Source organism: Desmodus rotundus, chromosome 10, assembly GCF_022682495.2.
Source record: "Desmodus rotundus isolate HL8 chromosome 10, HLdesRot8A.1, whole genome shotgun sequence".
Classification (NCBI taxonomy): domain Eukaryota; kingdom Metazoa; phylum Chordata; class Mammalia; order Chiroptera; family Phyllostomidae; genus Desmodus; species Desmodus rotundus.
Window position 1 is genome coordinate 95,357,499 of NC_071396.1, and position 14,013 is coordinate 95,371,511.

The 14,013-nt window shown below is 50.9% G+C and overlaps 1 protein-coding gene across 2 annotated transcripts in view; it reads right to left on the reverse strand.

Moving 5' to 3' along the window:
• ZBTB7C (zinc finger and BTB domain containing 7C) overlaps nucleotides 1-14,013 on the reverse strand; it is a 293,509-nt gene that overhangs the window by 212,720 nt on the left and 66,776 nt on the right. For both annotated transcript variants that reach the window (XM_053912569.2, XM_053912570.2), the window contains exon 2: nucleotides 10,871-11,098. The gene's annotated coding sequence lies outside the window, so the exon portion shown is untranslated. The remainder of the gene's footprint in view (nucleotides 1-10,870; nucleotides 11,099-14,013) is intronic.

The following is a 14,013-nucleotide window of genomic DNA, read 5'->3' on the forward strand; positions in this document are numbered from 1 at the left end:
AAGTGGAGAGCATATCGCCAGCCTCTGGCTGGGAGGAGGCTGGAACCAGTGCAGAGGGGCAGGCAGCTCAGGCTGGTCTCAGTGGCTTGGCCTCCCTGCCTCCTCACGCTGGAGGGAACTGAGGGCGGAAGGACAGGGCCAGGGTCAGGCCGGCACCACTCAAGGCCTGCCCCCGTGCCCACATCTGCTCCCTGACTCGGGCCTGAAGCACCGTGATCCCAGCTGCGGACAGTCTGTGGTTCCAGGAGTGGCCAAAGCACCCGAAGTCTGACATCCACGTTCTCAGGCTCCTGCCTGCCCAGCGTACTCTAACCCACGGCTCCAGGCCCAGCCTTCCTCCCTCTGTTCCCAGCTTGGCCCTGGTGGCCCTGGTTCTGGGGGCCAGTTCCCTGTACCCCAGCATTGATCAGCCACAGTACTTGCTGAGGAAGAATCTGGAGAGGCGAGAGGGCAGCACCCCAGCAAAGGATGGCAGCTTCATGTGGAAAGGAAATGGGCTCCTGGAGTAGGAGGGGGCGGCCAGCCATGGAACTGATGAAAATGGACAGCGAGCACCAGGTGTGCATCGCAGAGGTGACGTTAATTCTGGCCTATTAATAAACTTTATCCATCTTATAAAAAAGTAGAGTGAGGCGTATGAGTAGTTTTTAAAAAGATATTAAGAAAAAAAAAACAAGCTACAGAACCTAATATGTAGCCTGGTCCCATTTCTGTGTAATAGGGATATATTTTTCCAGATCCATGATGACGATATAGATGCAGGCCGTGATAAGGACGTAACAATTCCCTGACCTGTTGATGGGGATGATCTCTGAAGAGGGAGAGAGAGCATCACAATTTCCTTTGCTTTCTCGGTTAAATAGTTCCACACTGGTTTAATTCTTCCTTCTGCAGAGCGGCTGTTATTTTGGTAATCAGAATCAGTCTGCCTCACCCACCGCACACCGGGTTGCGCTGCAGCGCCAGGCCAGAGGTTCAGGGAAACTCCACTCTGCACCCTGTGCCATCCGGCAGATGGGAAACTGAAGCCCAAAGGGGTCAAGTGACTTTCTTGCTTGGCGTCACACAGTGAGTTAATGGCGAAGCTGGGCTGACAGTTCCTATCTCCTGACTCAGCCCTGAGCTCTCTCCACTATGCCATGTGGCCTGAAAATAAAATAAGTGTGTATTTGTGGAGGGTTCTTTATGTGGCTGGTAGGGGAAATGTTGTCCCCCCCCCTAAAAAAACAGACTTGGTACTCCAGAACCTGGCTGCCACGTCAATGCCACCACCGTTGACTGACGGAAGATTCCAGACAAGTGTTCGTTTAAAGATGAATATTAACTATAAATCAAAGCCCCAGAGTGGTGCTGAGTTCTAAAGCAAATCCGGCTAAGTGAGTAAATGGATGGCTGGCCTCAGCCCCTGCGCTCACCTGACTGCCCCCACCAGGCCAGGGGAGGATGTCCCATCTGACTCAGAAAAGCAACAGAGGCCAGGGTCAGGGGAAGCTTCTTTAAGGAGTGTCTCTCTGATACAAAAAAATAACCACCACTGTCTCCCCAAAAGGCAGCGGAAATGGCAGGATGCATATTAATCAATTAACAGACACTATTAAGTCTTGTGTCCCACTGGGTTCAGAAGGCCTGGCTGACAGCTACAAGGATGGTGACCTCTTCCATTTGGCCACTGCTTTACAACTTAGACAGGCTTTAACTCATCTTCCTGTTGGATCGTCCTGGTGTCCTGTGACCGGCAGCCTTTAACTTTCATTTGTGTGTCTGAGGAAGCGGCTACACGGCTTGCAAAGGGTCACACAGGGCATTTCAGAGGCAGAGCTGGATGCTGGCTCTTCTCGGCCAGGCCATGTGCTTCTCCTACTTGCCCCCCTGCTGGGGGCTGCAGGCCCAGAAAGGTGGACAGACGGCCTCTGGGAAAGTGAAACAGCCAAAACCCACAATACAAAGCAGTCTCGAGTCAGGTGCCACGACGTCTCTCCCTCCCAGACCCCCGCACCATGAAGTGGACACAGTTTGTCCCTCAGATTTCGTCTTCTGAGTGTGGTTTGTAGATGTGGGTTTGTGTATGTGGATACATACTGTGTGCATTTTTTAATGTTTGACTCTTTATACTCATTGAAGTGTTTTTCCATAATTGCCCATTAAACTCTCTCTACAGTTAAATGACATCAGTAGGACAAGGGATCTAATTATTTCCATTTGATAGATAAGGAAACTGAGGCACTACTTGTCCCATGCCTTGTTACTCCTCCATGGCAGAAGGGCTTCCAAGAGCCGAAAACTGAGCATCGTTAAGGGCCCGTGGGGACCAAGAGCTTTCTCTACATCATTTCATTTCATCCTCCCAACCGTCCTGGGAGGGAGGGGTTGTTACCCTATCTGACACTTGAGGGCGCCGAGACTCAGAGAGTCGAAGTCACCCACCCCAGGTGTCAGAGCCAGAACTCAGCACAGGGCTCTGTGAGCCCGAAGCTGTGGTCTGTAGACGCTGTGAAGGTCCACAGTGGGGCCAACTTTGTGCCAGGCACTGGGGAAGTCCTTTCCCAAAATCTCAATACTATCAGTAGGTTTCTGAGCCTTCAAATGCACCAGGAGTGGGCTGAGATCTCTCCACGCAGGACTCTTGAGGACAAGGCATTATGTCCAGCTTGTCTTTGAATCTTCACATGGCGCAGAGCCGGGCCTCCTTGTTGACTTGGAGTACCCCACCGCAGCCCTGTCCTTTCCTAGGGCCTTTTCTTTAGTCCCTGCTGTATACATTAAAGGGCAGTGTGGGTTCTTACTTAATCCACATCCTGAATAACTCCATGCACACCTTCCTTTGCAGGGGAAGTCAGAGCCCCCCAACCAGCTCTCCACACCCAAGAAACCAAGTCAGTTCCCAGGAGCATCTCAGATCCCTTCACCTTAACTCAAGCAACTGCTCCCCACCTTTTCCAAGATTTCCCCCCCGGTTGTCTTCTCTCACTGCCCTAAGGAATGATTTGATGGTGATGATAAACACTTCTGCGTGAAGACTTAGGTGGCGCTGAGTCTAAATGCATTGCTTTGTTTCTGTGGTTCATATATATTTTTACAAACTTAAAAGGGAGGGCAGGACTGAGTGAGTAAGGACGGGCTCAGTAATCTCAGCCTCTCTCAGCTCTGGTGGGAAGATGGAAACAAGGGGTGGAGACAGAGAGGGGAAGGCTGGGAGGGCTGGGCAGGGGGAGCATCGACCCCAGTTCCGGGATAGGGAGGACTTGGGCTCCCAAGTCAGATAAGACTGGAATCCAAACAAGGTTTATGTGTTCAGCTGCCAAATGTGAGAGAGCGGAGGTGGGAGACAGGAAAGTGTTCCAAGTGAGTGATCCATAACCAACAAAAAGAGATGGCCCGTCCAAATCCCCCCAGGTCTCAAGGCCCAGGTCAAGTGCCCCCTCCTCCCGGTGGCCTTCGAGGACCACCCCAGCTCAGAGCTACCCTCCTTCCTCTGAGCCTGAACCTTTCATTTACCCCTGGGGCTGATGGTGTCGCTGGTCCCCATCCCTGCTTCTTCTTCTCACTTCCCTGATTCTGTCGTGAGTTCCCAGAGGCAGAAAACTTGTGTTTGTGTTGTTTTTTTTTTTTTTTACCATTTTTGTATCTTTTGCACATGTGACTCCCACAACAGTTCATACTTTGGATGATGTTAGACCTGCATCCAGACCCATGAGCTTCCAAGAAAACATTGTAGACTGAGCTTCAAAAAGTGGCATCAAGTAATAATCACACCACTGAACCTGAACTCTTGGGCTTTAAAATGTATGAAGCCCGTTCATGGTCTTATAAGGTAGGTAGCAGGTGATACAAGGCTCATTTTACAGGTAAGAAAACTGAAGCTCACAAGGTTTAGTGATTGCCCCATGACCAGTTAATAAGCGAAAACAGCCCTGGAACCCAGCCTTCTGCCGTCGTTCAGATTTTCTGGGGAGAGACTGGAGGTTTCCAGGCCCTTAAGCACATGACACATGGTTTTAGGGAACACTGCCTTGCTACCCTCCGCCCCCATGCAAGACGCACAGTGAGCACCAGCATAACCAAGGCTCTGAAGAAACCCACTGGGCTTAGTTCAACACAACCGTCTCCAAGCTCTCCTCACCTGGAACCCTTCTCCGCGTGGGACACTTTGCACAGGGAATTTCTACTTGCCCGTATGACTTTCCTAAATGGTAGACCACGCTTCCAGGAGTTGTTGTATATGACAGACTGAGAAAGGCTTCAGCTAGAGCTGAATAAAGCTCTAATGGTGAAATTTCAGGGCTCAGCCAGCTAGTAAGAATGTTAATCATTTTTTTTTTACTTTCTTTACTTTTCATTAGTGAACTTTGCAAATATATAAAAATAAAAGAACAACCGTCCTGTCCTCACCGTCCTGTCACCAATCGCCAAACTAGCTTCAACAACAGGCAACGTTCTGTGTTTGCTTCTACCCTCTTTTTTCTGAAGCGCTTTAAAGAAAATCCCAGGTATCATATCATATCATATCATCTGTAAATACTTCAGTATGTAACGCTGCCACAATATTACATTCCCTAAAAAATTAACAATAATTCCCGAATATCGAATGCCCAGCCTGCATCTAACCCCCTTGCTTCTCTCAACTACATCCTTCCACAGCAGGTAGGCTGGCATCAGGGTTCACACCAGCCCCACAGAGTGCCTTTGGTTGGTATGTCTCTTAAGACTTTGTTAATCTATGACAACTCCCCCTGCACCTCCCCATTATTTCCCTCGCCATCCTGTGGAGGAAGCTTGGAGCTTCTCTTGGTCTGGATTTGGGGACGGCCTCGCCTACCGGGGTGTTTCACACATTCCCGTAGTCCCTGCATAAAGCGGTAGTTGGATCTACAGCCTTGACCAGGTTTGGGTTCAGCTTCATGGCAAGGGAACATCATGGGTGGTGCTGTGTCCTTCCTATTATGCTACATCTAGTTGTCCAACTGCAGGTAGCAAAGCTAGTATTGGTCTGTGGGTTTGGGTGGTGGAGCACATGTCTGTATGACCGACTAGGTCCTCCCAGTGTCTCCACAGTCCTAACACAGTCTAGAATTTGGTTCTAGATCCAACTCCAACCCAGGATTTGCCCATTTTCTATGATTTTATGGAAGACTCTCTCCTATCATCAAGCTCCAAAATTCTACCAGCCTGTCCTTTTCTAGGCTGTCTCTAAGTGACCTTCTACCTTTTCTCCTTTTTTATTTAAAGAAAAGACATTTGAAAATGGACAGGCAAGCTGGAGACACGGTGCTCCCTTCAGGTTAGGGCCTACCAGTGAGTCCCTGGGCTTAGCAGGAGTCCCAGGGTCTCAGCCTGTGGATTTCTCCACCCATCTCTCAGGACATGAGTAACAATCTCAAGGAGAACAAGAACACATAGTTCAACATGATAAATATGCATCCAAAATGTTTAAAAACCAAATTACACAAATCAAGCTTATTCTGAGAGGTTCATTTTGCCAGGGGTCTCTAGCGCTCCAATCAGCATAATTAAATAGTACGGTCGCTCTAGAATTGATTGTGGTTTTCACATTTTTTTATCATCCCAGGACCATTTCAGCAAGATGATTTTCAGCTACTAAGAACCCCCAAATTAGAAACGAATTAAGGAGATGGAAAATACAAACGTATTTGTTTGTAGTCGGGTACTATTTTTATCAGCAAAATCATGAAAAATTAAAATTGTTAAACACTCATATGAAGGTTGTCAGTCAAGGGCAATGTGGCTTTCTGCCTCTCCCTCCTGCAAAATTTTAAGGCAATATATCAGAAGCCGTCCCCGTGGGGCCCCAGGAAGCAATAAAGAGGCTAAGGACAGAATTACGCAGTGCAGACTTGGCCAGGAAAGAGCGTCGCCACATCATACTCTCAAATCTTTGGAGAGTAAGCTTCATAACACCTCCTGCTTTTTGAATAAATGCACATAGATCCAGCAACAGAGTTCGATCGTTGCAATGGTTTCTCGTGCCCACTTAAGAGGCGAGAATGTGAAGGCTTGGGGAAGCTGAGAGATCTGCACGGGGTCACACAACAAGCTTGGAAACAGCCAGGATTAAATCTCTGTCTAAACGTGCTTGGCTTTGTAAAACCTCCTCATCATAGCCCCCCAGATGGACCACACATTAACTTTTAAAATAGATATTGTCATAATGACACCAGTTTGGAGGAGGACTCTTGCGGGGTTCGTGATAATCGTGAGCGTTCCAGCCTCAGGGGAGGCATCGGGAATCAGGAGCCAGATGTTCCAATGGGAGGAACCCTCCGTCTAGAGAGACAGCAGAACAGAGACCCGCAGACCACGACAGTGAGCATCCACGGACCGCTGACCCAGCCACGCACCATGGAATGTTGACCCAACCTTGAAAACACCATTTCAGCACCCAAGCCTGGAGAATTTCTATTCATTCTGTAGACTTTGTACTGATCCCAGTAGAGCAGACACCCAAGTACCTCCTTACCCTGCACTTTCCACACTGGACCCTGTACACACTCCCTTCAAGCCTCCTCCCCTATCACAGAGTCCTCACTAAACCCAAGCCAGGTGAGAGAGCAGGGCCTGTGTCACTCCCCTTGGGCCCAGAAGGATGAGTTATGAACTTTCACAATGATTGGGTAGATTCCAGACTCTGATGACAGGAAAACATACTGCTGCCACCCACTGACACACAGGCCCTTCCCTCTCCTGGAGGAGGACAGGAGATGAGTGGCTGATTCAGAGGCGCTGGGCCCGTGGGGAGGAGCGCCTAGTGGGAGGGAGCGCAGGGCTGTGTCTGCTGGCGAGGGGACACTGCTTGGTACGCCAGTCCACCATGGGATGCTGAGTGGAAGGGCGCCATGAGAATCACCCACATCCCCCAGACCAGAAAACACACCCAGGTAGGGAATTAAGAGTCTCAATAATATTTAATAACTCTACAAAGGACTGTCACAAACCCTGTCTCATTTGAGTCTCAGAAAAACCCCAGAAGGCAGAAATTATGGGATTCATTCTTCAGAGCAGGCTGGGCATAGGAGAGCTTGACTTTGCGGAGTGCCGATCCTGAGCCGGCTACAGGTGTCAGGGTGCTATGTGAATAAATGCGCACGCAGTTACTGTTTCTGCTGTTGTTGGGGGCCAGTTACTGGAGCAGCTGTCATTTACAGAACAATAAATGAACTCCCCCACCCCCAGATAGAACAGCCACAGGCTGTGATAGTGGGCTCCCTGGCCCTCAGGGGGAGCTACCTGTATTTTTACCACTAAGGAAAGGAGTCAGGTAAGGTGAGGACAGGCCTGTACAACAAAGGCTGAGGCTGGGAGACAGAAGAAAGAGGGTTGAAGGACACGCAGTTTTTGGAGCAGGATCCTGGGTTGGATCCCAAGATACTTGGGATGGCTTAGGTAACAAGTCTGAGGGTCGGACAACCCTCCCTCGCAGTTGCACAGCACCCTGGATGCACCCATGCCTTGGAGATGAGAGCCCGAGGGCTCCAGCGCTCCCCGTGGCAGAGCTGACGGAGGGGCAGACGTTGCCTGCAGCACTCAGCTCCTCCAGATGACCAGGTGTAGATGAGGCGGGGCCAAGGCAGCTGCCACCACCCTGGGCCAACTCTAAGCCTCACCCCCTCTCCGTCTGCCGTGACCTGGGAAGCCCCACAGTTCTCATACAGCAGAAGGACAGAGACAGAACAACAGAAATGCCTGCCGGGAAATTTCACCAAACTTAGCCAGGAGGGGAACTCAGATGGGTTTTCATTGGATTTAGGAAAATAAAAAGGATTATTTCTTGACATCAAATGTCACAGAGCAATTATTCATTATTTGATTTAGTCCTGATAGTTCCCCAACAAGATAGAAATTATTAGTTTCACTGTTAATGAAGCTTCTGAGGCTCAGAGGGCTTCAGGAACTGCCTGAGGTCAGCCCCAGACCCAGCACAGGTGGCAGCATTCTGGGCCCAGCTGGCATGACGCACAGCCAGGGCTGGTTCCAGAGAACATGTGTAATGCTCTAGAGCGGTGTCCAACCTGTTGGCACATCTGGGCCACACTGGAAGAAGAGGAGTTGTCTCGGGCCACATATTAAATACAGAAACTCTAACGAAATCTGATGAGCAAAAAAAAAAGGTTTTAAGTGAATTAACGATTTTGTGTTGGGCCGCATTCCTAGGCATCCTGGGCTGCATGCGGCCTGCGGGCTCCAGGTTGGACACCCCTGTGAGTGATCGCTGATCATTCAAGCCAGTTTACCCGGGGATTCATTCCAGATGTGTCATAAGAAGAGGACAGAATAGTAAATCCTGCTATTTAGCTCAGGAGTCACCTAGCCTCTGGGTAAGCCTTGGCAAGATGTTCTAGATTCTAGTTCATCTTCTAGCCCTGAGCTGTCCAATACAGGAGCCATTAGCCACAGGTAGCTACTGAGCACGCAAGATGTGGCTAGGCCAAGCTGAGATGTGCGGTCAGTGTCAAGTACACTCTGGACTTCAAAGACGAATGTAAACTATCTCATTAATAATGCTTATATTTAGTAATGTTTATATTACATTGCATGTCGCACAGGTAATACTTTGACCATGTTGAGTTAAATGAAACACATTACAAGTAATTCCACTTGCTATATTACCTGTTTTAAGGTGGCTATGAGAAAATCAAAAATAACATGTGTGGCTCGTGCTCAGCATCTCCTGGGCGGCCCTGTTACAGGTGCCCAGTCTTGCCTGGGTTCTGTACACACCTTCCCTTGCCCCACTCCCAACAATAGGAAGCCTCTTGAGCATTCTGAGAAGGTCCTCTCCTCTGAACATTTCTGGAAATTCCTGGACCCACCTGTCTCACCCGTACCCAGTGCCCATAAAGAATCCCCAGGCCCACAACTGCCAAAGCACTCATGCGTGGTGTAGGTACTAGTTCTGAGTGTTTCCATCCACCTTAAACCACCTTATCCACGGCCAGAGGGGTTCTGATAACCAGGCTTTCAATGCCCAAGTCTCAAACCCCATGAGCAATTGGCAGCCCTGGGAATTTGGCTGCGTTTCTCCCAGTCTCCTTTGCTCCCACCCCTGCCAGACTGTGAGCTCCTGCAAAAGCAGAACAATGGAGGTAAACTAAATGTATCGATCACTTTTTAGGGTGCCAGCTGCTGTGCCAAGTGTTTTGCATGTTTCATTTTATTTAATTCTCCCACCCAGCCTGTGAGTAAGTATCACCCCATTTTGAAGGTAGGAGCCCAAGGCTGTCAGAGTCTTGGATCTGCCTTTACCCTCACACTCCTTCCTCTGTCCCATACCTACTCCCTCCCTGGGAGCAGACACCCACCAGGCATTCTTGCATTTCTGTACCTAGCATGGGGCCTAGCGGTAAATATTGGTAAGTGAGGTTTAAGAACCTTCTGATAGACCAAATCCTATGTTCTTTCATGCAGAAAGTGTGCTGCCCCTTACCTTCCTGGCCTTGTGCGTGATGCAAGTCCTCTCCCACCCACCTGCAGGCTGGACGTGTCCTGCCTCCTCGTACCCTCTATCACCCCCACCCTGGGGCCCCACAGGGCCAGCCCTGCTCAGGTCCCCTGTCAGGTCGAAGATGCACAGACCGCCCGCCCCACCGAGAGGTGGGCTCTGGGAATAGCCCAGGGCCAACATGTTATGGTCTGGGGTCCCTAGAGACACAGCTAGCCCTGGGTACCTGTGGAGCTGCCAGTTCTGCAGCTAAGCCCCTCTAGGCATAACAAGCCCCCATCTATCCTTGCTGGGGCCCCTGGAACTCGATTCCCCTTCCACGTCCTCATAGAGACAGGAGCCAGGTCCTGAGCCTGCCTGGTGCCTGTAGCTGATCGATCCATTTCCTGGAGCTGGGCTCTGATTTCTGGATTTTTTTCTTCATTTTATTCTTCCTGCCTGCTTTAGAGTGAGGCCACCCAGAAGTCTCAATACTCTGCCCCTCCCCACCCCTTGGCTTGACCCGTGGACCCTGACACTGGCTGCACTGGAATGGAATTTGCCACACCCCTTTGGGCCTCCTGCCCCAGGCCATTGGCTCTCTCCCCCTGCCCTGGTCAGTTTCCCAAGGCCCCAAGCTATTTTTGCTTCCACCCCAGCCTGCCGTTTTCCCGGTGGAAGTTGCCAGAGTGGTATACTGTAAGACACACACAATGAAGACCACAGGGCCAATGAAACAGAACTCAGCTTTGGGGTGTCGGGTCCCACTGCCCCCTACACCCATCCTTCCAACCTCAGGCTCTGCCTTCCAGGCTCTGGGGACCTGCTTCACGCCTCCTGCCTTGGCTGACCACCCCACCGTGTCTGCCAGCCCCTCCTGGGCTCTCCAGACCCCACTCATGACCCGCCCCCCCCCCCCCAGCCACCCCTGATCATCTGCTACTTGCCCTGGAATTCTTAGAGGGATGGAGGGAGCCACAAAGTCCCCCTTCCCCCTTTTTTTTTTTTACAAGAAATACTGACTTATCACTTCTCACCAATCCATGAAAGAGCTGCTGTACCCCTTGCTGCCTCTGTTTCCCCCTGCCACCATCTCCCTGATTCCCAAGGGAGCTGATGGGGAATGATGACTTCCTGATTTGTTACTCTGAGTTCTTCAAACAAGAGGTGTCACATCCATAACAGCATCAGGCCTTCCCATTAGACATGGAAAGTGAACCCACCTGATGCTAAATCTTCTGGGGCCTGGCTCCCACAAGTGCACGGGGCCGAAAACTAATAACTAGAAAGCATCCATCTATCATGTTATCAGGCCTTACTAGGTTTGTTTGCATAGTTATCTTCCCAAGAGTTGACATTTTATGTCTCCTGCAGGCTGATGTATTCTCCTACCTGTCATATCATTCAGAAAGAATAGATGAGCCTCAGGTTCATTACCTGTCATTACACTGTGTACAAGTCGCCAGGGGCCGAAGCATCGATTCTTCTTGAGTCTCCTGGCTGGTGCAGCCTCCTGAGTTAGAGGCTCCAGGTCCAACAAGCTGCGGATGACGCACACTTCTCAGGCCCTGGGAGGGCTCCTCACCATCCCTTAGTGATTTCCTGGCTGGCCCACTCTTCAGGGGTGGTGAGGCCTTCTGAGCTCACAGCTGCTTCAGAGGGGACCTGCAGGAAGAACAGAGGTCTCTGTTACTGGGGACAAAGACACATGTCCAAGTTTTAACTGTTCTAGGACTTTCCACGCTGTCCTCTCATTGGTGTTTATTATTAGGTCTTGCAGTTCCTGGTGACTCTATGAATCTGTCTCAGCCAGAGTCTTTCTTCACTGCCCACGCCCTGCCCACCAACACTACTTCCAGGCCTCTGCGTGCACGCCCACATCTTTATTCCTGTCTTCTTGCCCCACGTATTTCATTTTATCCTCCTGAAAGACCTGCCTTCAGTCACTCGTCCGAACGGCCATTCTGCACGAAGCTCACACCCACCAACAGAACCTCACTGCAGGAAAGAGCAAGGACCTGGCTGCTCTCCCTCCACCAATGAGACCGCAAAGAATAAGGACATGTCGACTTGGGTCAGTCCTCAACTCTGGTAGCCCAGGTCCCTGGGATGAGGCATCTGTGGCTGAGGCCTTCACAGACCTTCGCTCAGAGCGACAGACAAGGGTGGAGATGCAGACTTCACTGGGTGAGGGACACAGACACGGGTCCCCTGAGTGACCATATTCCATAGCCAAGACCATGGCTCACACGCTGGGATGGGGATGGAGGTGGGGGATTAAAGGCTCCAGCAAGAAGCAGCCCTGCCCCAGAGTGGAGATCTGTCCAGCCCTGAACCTCTGACCAGGCTTGGGCTCCAGCAACTAGGGTGTAGCGGGGGGAGTCAGTGGGGGGGGTGGTCCTGTGGCCTGGATGGCTGTGACCTTGAGCCCTAAATCTTGGGTTCCTCCTGGCGTCCTTGGAGCCCCTACTGAGAAGCAGCTGTAGCAGGTGGACAGCTCTTAGGGCACCTAGCGCTGCAGGTTGGAGGAAGCACCCTGAACAGGGATGGGGGAGGCAAAGGAAGGTGGGGACTTAAAGTTCCATGGTTTTTGTAATCACGAAGATGACAGTGCCTTACAACCTTACAATGGCTTCTGTTCCTCAGGCTGTTGTGCATCCATCAGACCCATTTGATTTAGTAGCAGCGATGTCAAGGGGTGTTTTAAAGATGAGGAAACAGAAGCACAGAGGTGTAAGTGAGTGAAAGAGTCAAGACTGGAATCCTTGACTCCCAATGATCATTCTTTTCAGCAAGCTCCCTGGTTCTAGGGTCATTTCCTGTCTCCTCTAGGGTGTGGCTGGTCAGTAGGCGTGGGGAGGAGGAGGGAAAGGGAGGCAGGCTGGGCCTGCTATGGGGGATGGGAAGAAAAGGAGAACAATCCTGCTTTTGGTTTCTCCCCTGATAGGAGGGTCTAGGAGGAGAAAGCACAGAGAGAACAGAGTGATAAATAGGGAAGACAGGTCTGTGGGGGCTCCCGGCTGCCAGGAGCAGCTCAGACAAGGAGGAAATTGGCTGTGATAAATACCCACAGCTTTGGGGGGCTGGGCTGACCTTGAGTCTCCTGGGTGACCTGGCTCCCTATGGCTGTGGCTTCTAAGGCATTTCTAGGCAAGGCAGTACGGGGGGGTTAGAAGTCCCTTTGAAAGAACAAAGAAATTACTGTCATTACCTTCAAAAAGCATATATACATGTCAATGCTCTTTTGTATATATGACATATTTCTAAATAATAAAAATGAAAAAAAAAACCCATGCAATTCCACTCATATGAAGAAAGATCTCAGCTGCTCCTGACAGTGGGGTTCTCAGCTTGATTCCAAAGCCGCTCGGCTCCTATTGACACAGGGGAAGTGATGACCTAGGAAATTCCTACCTGGCAGCCAAAGGCAGGGCTGACCCACACGCCCGCCTCCCTTCGACAGAGGACCAGACCTCAGAGTATGAGGTCGCGCAAAGAAGAGAAAGGCATCCCCTCGGTATTAGCGCTCTGTGTCCCAGGCAGCCTGGTGGGTCCGCATTCAGTCCTGCAGCTCTTAGTGAGCCCTACTATGTGCGCTGGGTGCCATGCAGGAGGGAGAACATGGCGCACCCCTTAGAAGCCAATCACCAGCCAATCCCACTGGCTGCACAGTCACCTGGTGGCTCTAATTCCCTAGCAAATCCCTAGAACACATCCGTTTTGGCTGGGGGTGGGGAAGGTGGGGACAGGAGCCCTCCCGAGGCCTCTTGCAAGGTGGGGCCGAAGCACATTCACAGCAGATGGTGCTGTCGCCCTCACTCCAGGATTCTCATTCCTAATTATCTGTGCTGTCAGCAAAACAATTAACCCTCCAAGAAAAATTGCACCGTCCACTCCCAACCATAATAAAAGGCAATTTTTTCCAAGGACGAGGGACACTTAGGGCAGCGGCAGAGGGAAAGTAGGGCAGCCTCTTGTCGGGCTCCGGCTCTCGCCCTGGGTGATTTCGCCATCCCCTCACCTCCCAGCTCTGCCGCAGGCATCGCACTGCAGCCCCTCTTGCCTTGGAGACTGCATCTCCTTTCCCATAAAGGGAGGGTGTGAGTCCTATCCCTGGATCCCTGGTGTCCCCTGCAGTCCCACAGTGCCACCATTCTATCTATACAAGCCCAGTTCTTTTCCTCTGAATTTTAAGTTCCTTTGGAGCAGAGGCTGAATTTCCCTTCCTTCCTTCTTCCCTCCCTCCCACCCTTCCTTCCTTTCTTCTGTTATTGGATATTTACCATGTTCCTTCCAGGAGACACAAAGAAAAATATCTACTCAACCTTCTTGACCACTCCTTGGAGCTGTCTTCCTCTGAGATATGGGCAGAAGAGGAAAGGTGGGGGCAGGGAGGGGGGCTGCCAGCTGCTTGAGGACTTGGCACTTGCTTGGCATCAGGCTGTAGGAGGGAAGTCCTGTTGCTTTGCTGCATTTGGATTCTCTCTGAAGATTCGGCTGTAGGAAGGCAGCCTCCTCTCCAGAGAGCTGAATTTGATGAGCAAGCCACTCCGGTCCCTGGGGCAGGCCTGCGGAGGGGT